At 39.9% G+C, this 8,855-nt stretch overlaps 1 long non-coding RNA gene across 1 annotated transcript; it reads right to left on the bottom strand.

The window, feature by feature from the left end:
* Positions 1–352: 352 nt before the first annotated feature.
* On the bottom strand, positions 353–7,320 carry LOC142786320 (uncharacterized). Its single transcript, XR_012889007.1, has 2 exons — positions 7,080–7,320; positions 353–2,912 (listed from the first exon to the last, which is right to left on the bottom strand). It is a non-coding gene; the product is annotated as an uncharacterized LOC142786320 (long non-coding RNA).
* Positions 7,321–8,855: the final 1,535 nt, after the last annotated feature.

Below are 8,855 nucleotides of genomic sequence, written 5' to 3'. Positions count from 1 at the left end.
GACTATTGTATTTCGCCTGAAAAGAGTGAATAGACAGGAATATTTATTTGATGTTTTGCACGAGAAAACTGGTGAATGGGATTTTGGAGGTGTTGCGTGAGACTTGAGTGCTATCTGGCGGTAATTTCAGAAAACGAAAGGATGGCCTTTGTTATAGCGAGCACGCAGCACGCAGCATGCGTGCAATCTTGGAGGCCATATTTTGTAGATTTCAAGACAGGTAGCAGCACAGTATAGTCTTAGCAAAGCGTAGGAGATGCCTTTCCATGCGAAGCGTCGCATTGTCAGCTGCAGTGCTTAGAATTACTTATTTATACCTTTTCTAGTATAAATAAACACAGTGCACAATATCGACATGTTGATATTGTGCCTCAAATATGCTCAATATTTGCTTTTTATTGACAATCGTACAAGTATGAATGCAGAAACTTGAGCAATACTGGTGGATGCTTTGGATGTGGTCGTACTTGAGCCTTTTTGTTGACAGACAGACCAAAATTTTTGCGTTGGAGTATCCCAAGCAAGACTATCATCTTTAAGGAGAAAATATATTTACAATGAAAGAAGAGTAAAAATAAGCACATACATGCACTTACAAACTCACACAGATAGGTAAGTCATATGTCCAAGAAAATATCGAATCGGTTTACAAAGGCGGCACGATCAATGAATCAAGCGATGTCGCCCGGCAGTGTGTTCCAGTGATGTGTGCTTCGAAGTAATGGTGAGTGTTGATACATAATTGTGCATGCCAAAAAAGGGTGTATTTTGAATTGGTGATCAATATGTTTCAAATTATTATGAGGTGTGTTTGTACAAGCTTCATGAAGGCACATTTACTATGATAAAATGTACGAAAATGCAACAACAGTGACGACAGTCTACGTTTTTCAAGAAGGGGTAATGAAAGTGAGTGTGTAATATCTGTAGTGCTGCAGTTGCGAGCGAGAATACTACTTGGTGATAAATCCTGCTGCTTCATTTTGTTTTAATTCTAGTTAATCGATGAGATATGGTTGATGTGGGTTCTAGATGATGGATGCATATTCTATTTTTGAACGGACAAGTGTAGTGTATGCTAGCCTTTTAGAGGTATAGTTCACCAAGTAAAGGTTTCTTTTAATAAATCCAAGTGCTTTGGACACCTCACTAGTTATGATATCGATGCGCTTATTCTAAGGCAGGTCAGAAGATAAATGAATTCCAAGATACTTAAATAGGGATACTTTTTCAATGGGGAGAGCTTGAATTTCATATTGACTCATTTCTGTTTTATGTGCTCTGGTAAACGTCATGGCCTTTGTTTTGGAAGTGTTATTTGCCATGGTGACACCAAAATGCGAGTTTATTAGGGTCCAACTATAATGACTCGTTAGCTTGGGCGCTGTCAATTTTTCTATAAATGATGTAGTTGTATGTAAATAATTTGATAGTAGATGACAAACCATGTCCAATGTCGTTGATGTAAATGAGAAAAAAAACTGGTCCCATGATTGATACCTAGGGAACACCAGACTTTGCATGTGAAAGTCAAGATGCATGTCCATCCACATAAATTGATTGGCTGCAGTTGCTCAGAAAATAATTTATTCCGCTTTTTTCCAAACCAGTGGCAACCTTATCATTATACATAGAGCCATCTAGAGTTGAAAAGAAGCCTTTCTTGTCAGCAACCAAAACATGCAACTTAGCTTCCAGATGCATATGAACATAATGATAAAAAATACTCATGGATTTAATAACACCATCTCAAGGAAATGAAATGAGAAGAGAGGGTGCTACTCTTGAAATATCTGCAATGAGTGCATAGCTGAGGACGTTTGCAGCTGCATCACCAATAATAATAATAATAATAATAATAATAATAATAATAATAATAATAATAATAATAATAATAATAATAATAATAATAATAATAATAATAATAATAATAATAATAATAATAATAATAATAATAATAATAATAATAATAGCAATAAGATTATACAAGGCAAGACATAGCTCAGCAAACCTCTTGTGATGGCAGTTCTAACATAAGCACCAAACTAAAAGGCCTTCAAGGCAAGCCGAATTTGTGGCCACGACAAATATGCACAAATTTACCGATGTGAGAAATGCTGTGCTTGGAAAGTCAGATATGATATGTAATATGTAGAAGGAACATACATCAAAATAGTGCATGTACCAACATGGAAGCTAAGGAATGCTTTAGTCAATGGGAAAAATAAGCTGTCGAGCGGAACTTTCTGTAGTCTTCTTTACACTGTAGTCTGCCACGAGTGTGACAACATGTCAGTCTATGAGACCTGTGATTTCAATGAAAGAGTTAAACAACACAAGAGTTCAAAATGAAGTCACCAAATCATGGGTGGCCTTGGATGCCCTCGCTGAACATGCGGAATATACAGGCTTTAAAATTGACTGGTCAAGCAACCGTGTTCTGGTCGAAGAAAACAAGCTTGCATCATGCCAGCACCTAGAATCCCTGCACATTCACACAGCTGCACATATACTCAATAAGATTTATGGAACGCTGACCATATACTTTTGGTGCTTACATCACGCACCTAGTCATACTTAAATACGATGTACCTTTCTTATGGCTGTCATTCAGAACAATATCAGGTGCCCAAACATCGATAAACTTTGTGTTATTTTGGTCAGTGTATCCATTTGTTTGTACACTAAGAAGAAACAGTTATGCATTGCCTTTTTTTAAGGCCTCTTCTAGCTGTTCACTGTAGTGGCAGTCGAAGGAGTGACTTTTTGAGTATTGATCAAGGGTAATGCTTATTTTTGTGATGGTGGCACAGACTGCCACCAGTTTCTATGAATTAGCCAAGTTTTACCAAAGTTCCTACAGTTTTCCAGCAAGGCCCCAATTCCCCGACTTTCCCAGGTTGGTAGACACCCTGCACAAACAAAGATAGATGGCAGTTAACTCACGTCCTGTTTCCTGTCTTATGCAAGTGTCATTCTGCACTTTATTACCTTAGAAGTACTTGTTGCTAGGCAGGTTGGTATAACATTATTAGGGAAAATTCTAGACAATGCGAATGTACGGTGCAGTGTAAATATTTTCTGTAGTTCAGCTGCGAGCGATGCTCTTTTTCTGTGCTTTTTCATTTTTCCAGTGGTGCTTAGGCATCTATAATTTTCCCCCTTAGCTTAATTACCTCCCTGAAGCTATGCATCATCTTGCCCATTAACAACCATTGTTAAACTATTGTATGTGGCATTGTTGATCCAAAATGACCTTAGAGTATATGCTAAAGCTCCTGCAGGATCACTGGCTGAGTGTGACAACCAGTTCACCATTTATAGGACCCGAAGTATTGACATTTTCAATATATCTGTTCGCACAGTGTTTCATTGGAGTCATGCAAGTTTAAAATATGGTGCTCCCACAGAGAAATTTTTCTTCCTGTGCTGTGACCAACGGGAAAACTATATAGACAATAATGAAAAGAGATCACAACTAGGCTTAGCTGTGTGATGTCTGCCTCAATAAAGATGTAATAAATTAATGCAAGTGTGCTTATATCACCATGGTGTTGCCAGTTTATTACTACATTTGATATGAATCTCTGCTCGCTCCACCATGGTGTTCCTAAGGGTGTACACAGTCTTACCTCTGAGACAGCATTGCCAGAACTAATTTCACTGTCACAATCTTAAACAGGTGTGCAACAAGCATGCGCCAGTGCAGAGAACACAAGAGAAGTGGTCACTGCTTGCATGTTCAAGGTCGTATGCACGCACACCGGACTACGATTTTGCAGTGTCTTACATTTTGAGTGGAGTATACATCGTGATGGCGGCAGCCATCTCTGTGGTCACCAGCTAGACTGTCACAATGTGCATATTGTTGCTTCAGACAACTGTTTAGGACAAAAAAAGGGCACGGTAGAAAAAATATCTTTAGGCTAATGTAAGGGCTTGTGGTGAGGAGACTCAAAAGGTATATGGTGTCATCTTGCAATAGAGAAGCAACATTTATACCTAGTTTATGTTAGTAGGAGTCTGCTAAACATTGGCCATACAAGCTTGTGGCTAGAGAAGGATGATGTCCAGGAGATACCCCCCTGAAATGTTAACCTGCACCGTCCTCCCTTGCCCTTCTTGATGCACTGAAATTTTTGCCCAATAGGTACTAATTCCTTCAGTGGGTACTCTTGAAGGGCTTCTGAATAAGCTCACTCTTACATCCTGTTTTCCCCAAGGGCAAATCCTAATGTTGGAACTTGTTTGCTTGGCAGAAATTCTTAAGAGGAAAAGAAGCTTCACTCGTTACACAAATAAAGCTACAGCATTGCAAGATTACTATGATGTTATGTACACAGACCTCCCACACACAGCTCACTAAAATGTCCCCAATTACCTCTATGGTGAGCCTGATTATGCCTTAAGACAGCATGTAAGTTTCTTGATCCTATACTTTTTAATCAGTACATGAACCTTGAAAAAACAAGAACGTCACGTGCAGTGCATAAAACCAGTGCTTATGAAGTGCAATGATGCCATCGGAAGCATCAGCAAAAGTAAATTCACCCTGCTAGAAAGCAAATTGTGCGTGAAGCCTGTAAATGTACTGTTAACAAAGTCTTCTCGACAACTTCATTACTTCTACTTCTGCAATTTTCATAATCCTGTCTCTTCATACCTTGCTGTCAACCCAAAAATTATTGACCTATGAGGTGTTACTCATATGACCATGCTCATTTAACATACCTGCAAGCCTCAGAGCTAACATAATAAAATTGAAGACTTTAATAAATTAATGCTTTCTGCTACTCACCCCTAAAAAAAATTTTTAGCATCTTCTTCAAACCTGTTTTTTTAAAGACTCAACAGGCACAGTGACGTGACTCATGAAAGGCATATCCGGAGCTTGTGGTGCAACTAAAATCTTTTTGGAGCAGCATAAAAGCTGCGTGAAGTTTTTAAGCTAGAGCTGTTGCACCACATGTTACAGGGAACTAGTTCATGAACATATGCATGCATGTTCACTTGGACTTCTGCTCAACATAAACGTAAGCTTCTTGTTTTTTTTGCAGACATCCCCAATTTATATAAAGCTACCTAGCACTTTCCGGGAATTCAGATGGCATTTGTAAATGACTCTGGCTTTCAACGATAGTTTAGCTACAATATTGAATCACGGACTGGTAAGACTATTTATGCATTGTATTTACTTTCCAAAAAAAAAAACGAGTCTGACTATATTAATGCTTTTATTAGTACAACCTAATCGTTCAATCTGTGGAGAAGTGGTTGCTGTCATCTTTTATATACAGAATTGTTAGGTCCCTGATTAATGAGCACTTAATAAAAAAAGGGTTTTGTAACTGGTCCTTACTGCCAATTATTTATTATGGCTCGACAAAATTTAGAGTTATGGGGGAGTAAGTAGTTACACTTGGCAAACTGTTTGACATGTACAGTCGTCGAGGTCGAGAAGCCCAGCCGAGACATACCGGAATAGTGGAACACCATGCTTTCTAGGAGAAGTAAAAGTGATTGTACAGCATGCAATACTGCTGATAAAATTTGCCCACTGTATGGACTTAAAACTTAACCACCTTCTATGAAATATTTTGAAAGTAAACTGTAACAAATAGGACCACAAATAAAAAAAAATAACTAAGTGGTCAGTTCTATATGCAGGTACTAAATTACTGTATTTTAATACAGTAAAGCAAGACTGTTGTCCAAGCACAACTAGCTCATTATTACTTTTATCTGACAGTAACCACAACAGTTAGAAACTATTTGGCTGAAGTCACGCGGTAACTCTTGTAGCATAAGCGGGTTCAGATTGTTGAGAAAGTTGGTGCCCAGCAACGTTTTCAACTACATTGCACGTTCATGTCCACTGTAATAACATCTTCAAATCGCAGGGGTAACGTATGGATTTCAAGCGTATGCCATATACTTGCTCCCTGAGAGAACACAACAACGAAGAGTGCACGCATGCTTGACACAAATAATGAAATTTATGAAAAAGATGTAGCAGGTTTCGTCTCTTGGTGCAGATCCCTGCAGGCACTTACCTAATTCCCACCCCATTTTGCCAACAAGCAGCCCATGTAAAACGTTCGAACATGTGCTATTATGTCGGGTCATAACCAGTTTCCTGTAACCACCTTGCACTTAGTTCTGGCACGACATATGTTTCAAAGATCTATTTTTTGCAAACTGTGTGAGTAATTGTAGACCATTCTTCAACAGTTATTTTTGTGCTTACTTGATAGGAAAACATGAGCTACAAATTTTCTAAGTTTCTAAAATATGAATGGTAATTGAATTGTGAATGGTAATCTACACCCAGCCTTGGCATATATTTCCTTTTTAATCATTTTCAATTTGAGGCATGGCACAAATTTTGAAGTACGACTGAAGCCTCTCATATGCATGTTTCGTTTATTTGAAGGTGCCATTTAACAATCTTGAATTAATCCTGCAATGAACTAACATCTGAATGCCTTGCGAATTGCCTGCCACAAAATATATTTTACTAGGTAAATTGTTCTGTGCTTGTTACACAAGCTGAAGACGATGACGATACTGACTGCCGCATCGTCACTGATGAGGCAGAGGATAGCGCGTGTACAATTTAGGTGCACACACGAGGCCCAATGTCAGTGCTACATTTCCAATTTAAACACGAGCGCGTGCAATATGTATGCTTTACCGCAATACACAACTTGCACTTCACCGCAAGGCACGACTGCCTTACGGCACTGTTTAATTTTAAGAAGACGTTTAAGGCGGCAATTTTGAGCGAATATTTATAGTGCTCCCAGCATATCTTCAACTTTATTTCTTTTTTTTCTTTGTATACACCCACAAGAAAAGACATAGCTTAGAAAACCGATTATCGTAATCGGTGACAACATATTTAAGCCACTTGGAAAATAACGTCGTGTGAGCGCCTGGTAATATTCCATCACTTCCAACTTGTGCATTTCGTATCTGTCTCACGCAGTTACGCAAGAAGAAGCTTCAATGAAAGTTTTGGCACAAGCATACACTTCACCGAAGCGACACATCGATCCTTACGCTACACACGCACTTACCAGACATACACGTACGGCATACATCCACAAATAGCATAACACACGGTGTTCATGATCGGGCAAGTCGTTACCACATTGCTTATAGACAGTATTAGAGAACGAAACCACGTATCCATGCGCAGAGGCGATTCTCGCGAATGCATAAGGCTCCCGGCCAAGCAAAGACCACGGATAAATAACCACCGCACGGTAAAGATCCTCACAAGTTAGTGAGGAACCTTAGACCTTTCGTTCCCACCACCTGAACGTCCCCCAAAAAATGTCCAAGACGGCGATTCTGTCGCCGTCTATTCATATGTTTTCAGCCAAGTCAAGCCGGTTTTAGGCGGCTATTCGGTGAACCCACGGAGGTGGGGTGAACCGAACGCTTTTGCCTGGAAAAGGTTCGTGCCACTCGGTGGCAGCAGACGCAGCCGCTGAGTTATCGTCCTCTGCGCCCGCCTGCGCCAGAAAAAGCCAGAGAAAGCGATGGATGGATGGATGAATGGATATGGCTGTACCCTTTAGATCGAGCGGTGGCTAGCGCTACCAAGCCGTAATACCTAATGAACCAAAAACTATATTTATTTTTTTTCCTTAAAAAGTGAGTTTGAGGATTCGTACTTTGAAGTGAAGAGTTTACTTTTCACTCGCGCCTTGACTTTAGCAACCAATCAGATAACCTCCTTCTAGTTAAGTCTACCCGCTTAAAGTTTATTTTTCCCTCCCGGTCCCTAAACCCCAGTGCTTTGAAAAACTCTGCGCCATCATCCTGAACTATAGGGTGAAGCCTTTTACAGAAAATTATCAAGTGTTCGGCAGTTTCTTCTTCCTCTCCACACGCACTGCATACTGTGTCTACCCCTTCGTATTTGACCCGATATGTCTTGGTTCGCAGTACTCCCGTCCTGGCCTCAAACAGTAGAGAACTATCCCGAGTATTATCATAGATCCTTTCCTTGGCAATTTCCTGCTTAAAAGTTCGATAGATCTCTAGTGCGGACTTCTTAATCATGCCCATTCTCCACATGTCAGTCTCCGTTTCCTTCACTTTCTTCTTAACCGATAGTTCTTTTTGGTTTGGCCACCTGCTGTTTTCTAAGTATTTACCAGTCAACTTCCTGGTTCGCTTCCTCCATTTTGTATCGACATTCCTCATGTACAAGTAGCTGAAAACCTTCCTAGCCCAACGCTCTTCCCCCATTTCTCTCAATCGCTTCTCAAATTTTATCTTTCTGCTAGCGTCCCTGCCCTCAAATGATGTCCATCCCATATCACCTTGTACCCCCTGATTTGGTGTATTCCCGTGAGCTCCTAAAGCAAGCCTACCTATTCCACGTTGCTTAATTTCTAATCTTGCTTGAACTTCTGATCTCATGCACAAGACCGCATTGCCTAACGTCAGCCCAGGAACCACGACCCCTTTCCATATTCCTCTCGCAACATCATACCTATTGTAATTCCACAGTGCCCTATTTTTCATGACTGCTGCATTCCTGTTACCCTTAGTCGTCACGTATATTTCGTGTTCCCTCAGATACTCGGTCAAATTGCTTATCCATGCGCCCGGATATTTGTATTTATCTGTTATTTCTAGCGTGACCTCCTGTATTCAAAGCTCACTACCTTCGTTGTCATTGAAAATCATGACTGCTGATTTTTCCTTACTGAATCTAAAATCTAACCTATCTCCCTCATTACCGCAGATGTCCATCAATCCCTGCAAATCTTTCTTGTTGTTGGCCATTAGCACTATATCATCTGCGTACATTAATGCTGGTAGTGCCTGATCAATAA

This window comes from Rhipicephalus microplus, unplaced genomic scaffold (genome assembly GCF_043290135.1).
Source record: "Rhipicephalus microplus isolate Deutch F79 unplaced genomic scaffold, USDA_Rmic scaffold_22, whole genome shotgun sequence".
In the NCBI taxonomy this organism is placed as follows: Eukaryota; Metazoa; Arthropoda; class Arachnida; order Ixodida; family Ixodidae; genus Rhipicephalus; species Rhipicephalus microplus.
The sequence above is the reverse complement of the archived record's forward strand: the minus strand, read 5'-3'. Positions and strand labels throughout refer to the sequence as shown.